The sequence below is a fragment of the Podarcis bocagei genome (assembly GCF_964188305.1).
Source record: "Podarcis bocagei genome assembly, chromosome: 13".
Taxonomy (NCBI): domain Eukaryota; kingdom Metazoa; phylum Chordata; class Lepidosauria; order Squamata; family Lacertidae; genus Podarcis; species Podarcis bocagei.
Window position 1 is genome coordinate 27385497 of NC_138138.1, and position 6938 is coordinate 27392434.

The following is a 6938-nucleotide window of genomic DNA, read 5'->3' on the forward strand; positions in this document are numbered from 1 at the left end:
TTTGGTTTTGTTTTCACTTGAAAAATGTGCCAGGGAGAGGAGCTGGTGAGAGCAAGGGGGCAACTGCAGTAGTTCAGAACAGGGGGAGGTATGGTGTGGGAGGTGGGGCAAGCTGGGTAAGGGGCACATGGCACAGGCAATTGGTGCTGTGTGCCAGCCTTCCTCCTCCAACCTGGGTAATTGTGGTTGTCCTGTCAGCCAGCCCTTGGATCTGCACATGGCTGTTGCTGAATGCCAGGTCAGCTTGGAATAAGATCTCCCTCATCCATGACTGGATTGTGGGCGAGGAAGCCAATGTGGTCTGTATCACTGAGACGTGTGGGTGAGCAGGGTGAAGTTTCTCTCAGCCAGCTGTGCCCACCTGGGTACTCAGGGCAGACTTGAGGGGCAAGGAGGGTTTTCTGTGTGCCTAGTATTGGACAATCAGGATTAGGGATTCTGCTGGCTTCCCACCCACCTTGCTGCCCAACAGTCTCCCCGCCTGGACCTTGTTTCCTTGACTGAGCAGTTAGAGGGTAATCTGAAATTGGGGGATATTGACACCAGTCCACTGTCATGGTTAGATCACTTCCTGTTGAAATTTAGGCTTTCAGCACTTTCCCCTCTCTGCAGAGGCAGGGAACCTATTAGGATGGTCCGCCCTCGGAGGTTGATGAATCCAGTGAGTTTCCAGACAGCTCAGAGGGATTTCTTGGCACTCCTGTCAAAGCCCAGTCTGACCTCTGGAACAACCATTGCTCTTGAGCGCCATCTCCTGCTTTGTGGCGCTCATTTGGCTCCCTGGTATACTCCAGAGCTTGTTCTTTTGCAATGAGTCTGGTCTGTTTATCTTACGTAGAATGAAGAAGGGCATTTCTGGCAGCTGATCACATTGAACAGGTGAATTGACCCCCTGATGTTTGTGGATGACATAATTAGGTCCTGTAATAAGTGTTGCCAGAGTAGGAACAGGGACAAAAAGAATATTAACAGTTTATCATTCTGTTAAGTAATGAAGTCCTAAATGAATCCCCTAAAATTATTCGAATTATATCCTCAGTTATAAATCCAGGCCCCAGTGTTTAACTGGCTGCTAGATTGGATGCAGCATGTAACTCAACATTAAAGCTGTCCAAAGACTCTGAATGAGCTGTAGGTGTTCCATTTTCTACATGGGGGCTGGTCAACTAATACCAGTTTCGAAATAATTCTTCCATTATGAGATTTAAACATCATCATTACCGTATAGCAGTATTGAGATAGCTGGAAACAATAGAAAACTACAAAAGGGTTATATCAGCTGTCTCAGCTTAGGCCGCAGGGCATCACAATGGTTACTCCCCTCTCCCCTCTAAAAAAAACACCCTTACCAGGTGACGACACAAATCTACACCATAAACTTAAAAGGTAAAGGGACCCCTGACCATTAGGTCCAGTCGTGACCGACTCTGGGGTTGCTGCGCTCATCTCGCTTTATTGGCCGAGGGAGCCGGTGTACAGCTTCTGGGTCATGTGGCCAGCATGACTAAGCCACTTCTGGCGAACAAGAGCAGCACACGGAAACGCCGTAAGGTGTCATGCTTTCGAACTGCTAGGTTGGCAGGAGCAGGGACCGAGCAACAGGAGCTCACCCTGTCAAGGGGAACTGCCGACCTTCTGATCGGCAAGTCCTAGGCTCTGTGGTTTAACCCACAGCGCCACCCGCGTCCCACACCATAAACTTACAACCTCTTTTTTTAAAATAATATTTATTAGAGGTTTAAGGATTACAGAAAAAAGAAGAAAGAAACAATGAAAAGTTAAACAAAACAAAACAATACTTTGCAATACATCAGAGAAGAAAAGAAAAAACAAAAAAAATACAGCAAAACAACAAGAAAAACAAAAACATTTAAAAACACATCCAATGTTTCCGTATCTTTATCTTTCAATTACTTGTTTCATCGACCTCCTCACACCTCCCTTTTTTGTATTCTAGTTAAATTAGCTATTTCAGCAAATCCTTTCCATCTCTCTCAATTTTTGTTCTATAATCTTAACACAATCTAACCTTAAATTTTCCACTTTGGCCCATTAACAATCTATTTTTACTTAATTCTTTATAACATTTCTGCTAAAGCCATATAACTTCATTCCAGCATCCTTCTAACATTCATTAATTTTGCAATATTTCTGTAAATACACTTTAATTTTTTCCCAATCTTCTTCCACCGACTCTTCTCCCTGGTCTCGGATTCTGCCAGTCATTTCCGCCAATTCCATGTAGTCCATCAGCTTCATCTGCCATTCTTCCCGGGTGGGTAGATCTTGTGTCTTCCAATGCTTTGCGATAAGTATTCTTGCTGCTGTTGTAGCATACATAAAGAAAGTTCTATCCTTCTTTGGCACCAATTGGCCGACCATGCCCAGGAGAAAGGCCTCTGGTTTCTTCAGGAAGGTATATTTAAATACCTTTTTCATTTCATTATAAATCATCTCCCAGAAATTCTTAATCCTTGGGCATGTCCACCAAAGGTGAAAGAATGTACCTTCAGTCTCATTACATTTCCAGCATTTATTATCGGGCAAATGATAGATTTTTGCAAGCTTGACTGGTGTTATGTACCACCTGTAGATCATTTTCATTAGATTCTCTTTTAAGGCATTACATGCCGTAAACTTCATACCTGTGGTCCATAACTGTTCCTAGTCAGCCATCATAATGTTATGTCCAACATCTTGTGCCCATTTAATCATAGCAGATTTCACTGTTTCATCCTGAGTATTCCATTTCAACAGCAAGTTATACATTCTTGACAGATTCTTAACTTTGGGGTCTAACAATTCTGTTTCCAATTTTGATTTTTCCACCTGGAAGCCTAGTTTTTTGTCCAAATTATATGCCTCCATTATTTGATAATAATGGAGCCAGTCTCGCACTCTGTTTTTTAATTTTTCAAAACTCTGCAGTTTTAATCTGTCTCCCTCTTGTTCCAGAATTCCCCAATACTTTGGCCATTTGGCCTCCATATTGAGTTTTTTCTGAGCCTTTGCTTCCATTGGTGACAGCCATCTTGGGGTTTTATTTTCTAGCAAGTCCTTATATCTTATCCAGACATTAAACAGTGCTTTTCTGACAATATGGTTTTTAAACGCTTTGTGTGCTTTAACCTTATCATACCACAGATATGCATGCCAACCAAATACATTGTTGAAACCTTCCAAATCCAACACATCAGTGTTTTCAAGAAGCAGCCATTCTCTCAGCCAACAAAAGGTGGTTGATTCATAATAAAGTTTAAGGTCTGGCAGGGCAAATCCACCTCTTTCTTTAGCATCAGTTAATATCTTAAATTTTATTCGAGGCTTCTTGCCCTGCCAGACAAATCTAGAGATATCTCTTTGCCACTTCTTGAAACAGTCCATTTTGTCCAAAATTTGCAATGTTTGAAACAGAAACAGCATCCTTGGCAATACGTTCATTTTTATCACAGCAATTCGGCCTAACAGTGATAACTTCAAGTTTGACCATATTTCTAAGTCCTTTTTCACTTCAGTCCAACATTTTTCATAGTTATCCTTAAATAAATTCACATTCTTAGCAGTCATGTTAACCCCTAAATATTTCACTTTCTTAACCAGTGTTAATCCTGTCCCCTTCTGAAACTTATCTCTCTCAATCACAGTTAGATTTTTCTCTAAAACCTTAGTTTGCATCTTGTTCAACTTAAAGCCTGCTACCTGACCAAATTCTTGAATCAATTCCAGTACTCTTTTAGTGCTAGATTCTGGCTCCTGTAAAGTCAATACCAAATCATCAGCAAATGCTTTCAGTTTGTACTGTTTAGCTTCCACTTGTATACCTTTAACCAATTGGTCCCTTCTAATCATATTTAGCAAAACCTCCAGGACCGATATAAAAAGCAATGGAGAGACTGGGCAACCTTGTCATGTTCCTTTCTCAATCTTAAATTCTTCCGTCACTACATTATTCACAATTAATTTAGCCTTTTGTTCTGAATAAATTGCACCTATACCATTTCCAAAACCTTGACCAACCCCCATCCCCTGTAAATTCTTCATAAAACTCCAAGAAATATTGTCAAAGGCTTTCTCCGCGTCCACAAATATCAAAACTGCTTTAGTATTAATCTTCACTTGTAGTTTTTCTAGGATATTAATTATGTTCCTCGTATTGTCAGACAAATGTCTGCCCTGGATAAAACCCGCTTGATCTTTATGAATTTCTTCTGCTAACACCTTTTTTAACCTTTTAGCCAAAATATCTGCAAAAAATTTATAATCCACATTAAGCAGTGATATGGGGCGGTAGTTCTTGAGCTGTGTCTTTTCAGTCTCTGTTTTCGGTATAAGTGTAATATAAGCTTCCTTCCATGACTCTGGTGCCATTTTCCCATCCAGTATTTCATTACAGACTTCCTTTAAAGGTTGTATTAACCATTCTTTCAGAGATCTGTAGTATCTTGAAGTCAATCCATCTGGTCCTGGGGATTTACCTAGTTGCATGTTCTGAATGGCCCCTTCTACTTCTTGCTCCGTTATTTTATAATTCAGCATTAACTTATTTTCCTGAGAGATTTTTTGTAGTCCATTATTTTCCAAAAATCTATCAATGTCCATTTCTTTCTGCGTCTCCTGTGTATATAGTTGTTTAATATACCTCTGGAAGCACTTTCTAATTTCCACTGGATTCTGTATATTCTTTCCTTCCACTTCCAAATTCGTAATGGTATTAAGTTTTTGTCTTTTTTTCATTTGCCAAGCCAACAGTTTTCTGCACTTATTTGCCGATTCAAATGTCTTTTGTCTCATCTGTTTAATCTTCCATTCTATTTCCTGATTCGTCATTTTCGTATATTGTACTTGATATAACTTTATCTCTTTCAAAATCTCCTGCGACTTTGGTTTCAGTCTGTTTCTTCTCTCCTTCCTTTATTTTTCCTAGGATTTTATCTTTTTTCTCATTTTGAATTCTCTTCTTAATTGCATTCTGTTGTATCAGAAATCCTCTCATAACCGCTTTGCTTGCGTCCCAGATTACTCTTTTTTCCACAGTAGTGTTCATATTTATCTCAAAATAGTCTCTCAAAGTTTTTTGGGCCTTCTTAGTCACTTCTTCATTCCTAAACAAAGTATCATTCATCCCCCATCTAAAGGAACCAATTGGCGTCAGTTTCATTTCCATCTTCACAGCATTATGGTCAGAGCAAGTTTTGGGGCAGATTTCCGCTTTACTAGTCTTCGGAGCCAGTCCTCTAGTTACCCAAATTTGGTCAATTCTTGTCCATGTCATTTTAGCCTCAGAGAAGAAAGTTCCCTCTCTTCCCAGGGGGTTCTTCGTTCTCCAAATGTCAACTAAATCCATATTTTCAGTCATGTCAAAAAGGGGCATAAACTTACAACCTCTTAAACCACTTTGATAGTCATGGCTTCTCCTGGAAAATCCTAGGAACTGTTGTTTGTTAGGGTTGCTGGAAATTGTAGCTCTGTGGGGAGTCTCCTAACAACTCTCAGCATCCAGTTCCCAGAATTCTTTGGGGGAAGCCATGACTATTAAAAGTGATATAAGAGGTCTTTAAATATATGGTGTGACACTTTTTAATAGCTAAGTGCTAGCTGAGGCTCCAGCCTGCCTTACACTATCCTCCTTTTCCCCAAATGCCTCTCAGCTATCACTTAGCTCTGCAGTGCACCTAGCCAACCTGTTTCTAAAAATAAATTAAATTAAAACCACCTCATCTCTGCAAGGTGGAAAGACAAAGAGGTGGGGACAGAGGTGGATTTAGGGGAGCATGACTGGTTCAGTTGCACTGGGCGTGGAGCCTCAGGGGCACAACAGGGGACACCACAACTATGATTTAGAATGGAGTGCGAGAGGCAGGAGGCACCGAATTTTGGCATAGCACATGACACCACTGAAATTTGAGACACCAAGGTCTGCCACTGGTGGGGAACAGAGAGCCTTTTGGTGCCACAGAGCAATTTCCTAATAGAATGTTTTGTTTTGTTTTGTTATCCAACACAGTGGTGAATCAAACATCCAGCTCCCCAAGAGTCTGGTGGTAATACTCCTGTAGCAGAAAGGTCAGGTTTTATTTTTAATACAGCTGTTTTGTGTAAGAGCAGTTGTGCACAAAAAGTTGTTTTTAAAATTAAAATACAATTCCGTTATTATTATTATACCTCACCTTTTTCCTTGAAAGAGACTCAGGGTAGCTTACAGATAAAATAAGAACAGCTAAAATGGGGGGGACCAATAATTTTATTAAAATTAAACACACACACATATATGAAACCCCCCGTTTACATGGGGGTTACGTTCCAAGACACCACATGCATCAGTGAAATCGCATATATTTGAAACGCTATTGAAAAATCCTGCAAACACTCTGTTCCACCTCTGCCCCATTTTTGGGGTCACTTCTGGGTTCAGCACGATGCACGTGCGCAGAGTCACATGCATATTGAAATCGTGCAAATGCGGGGGTGGGTGCCTGTATATTCAAGAACCATCAAGAAAAATCAGGCTCTATCTTTTCCTTTGTGCTGGTGGGAACAAAATGGAGGCAGGTGGTCTGGTGACAGACAAAACCCAGTGAAATGTCCTCACACAATTAAAGAAACCACCACCACCCGCACATTGGGCTTCTGGTACGTCCACAGCAACATGCAATTTTATATTGGAGTTTCTTCCCATATCAGATTATGCACTGATTGGTAAAATCTGAATTTAGGCTGGGGAAAGTGTGGGCTGCCACTTAGATGAGGAGGATGTCATGTGGACTACACACACACACACACAGAGAGAGAGAGAGAGAGAGAGAGAGAGAGAGAGAGAAATACTGTACAATCAGTTTCAAACCCAGCTTTAACTCCACTGTGACTTAGGAGCAGGGTGATGTGATAGTTTTGCTTCCATTTTCAGGGTCCATACAGAAAGTAGCTTTGGGGAATTCTTG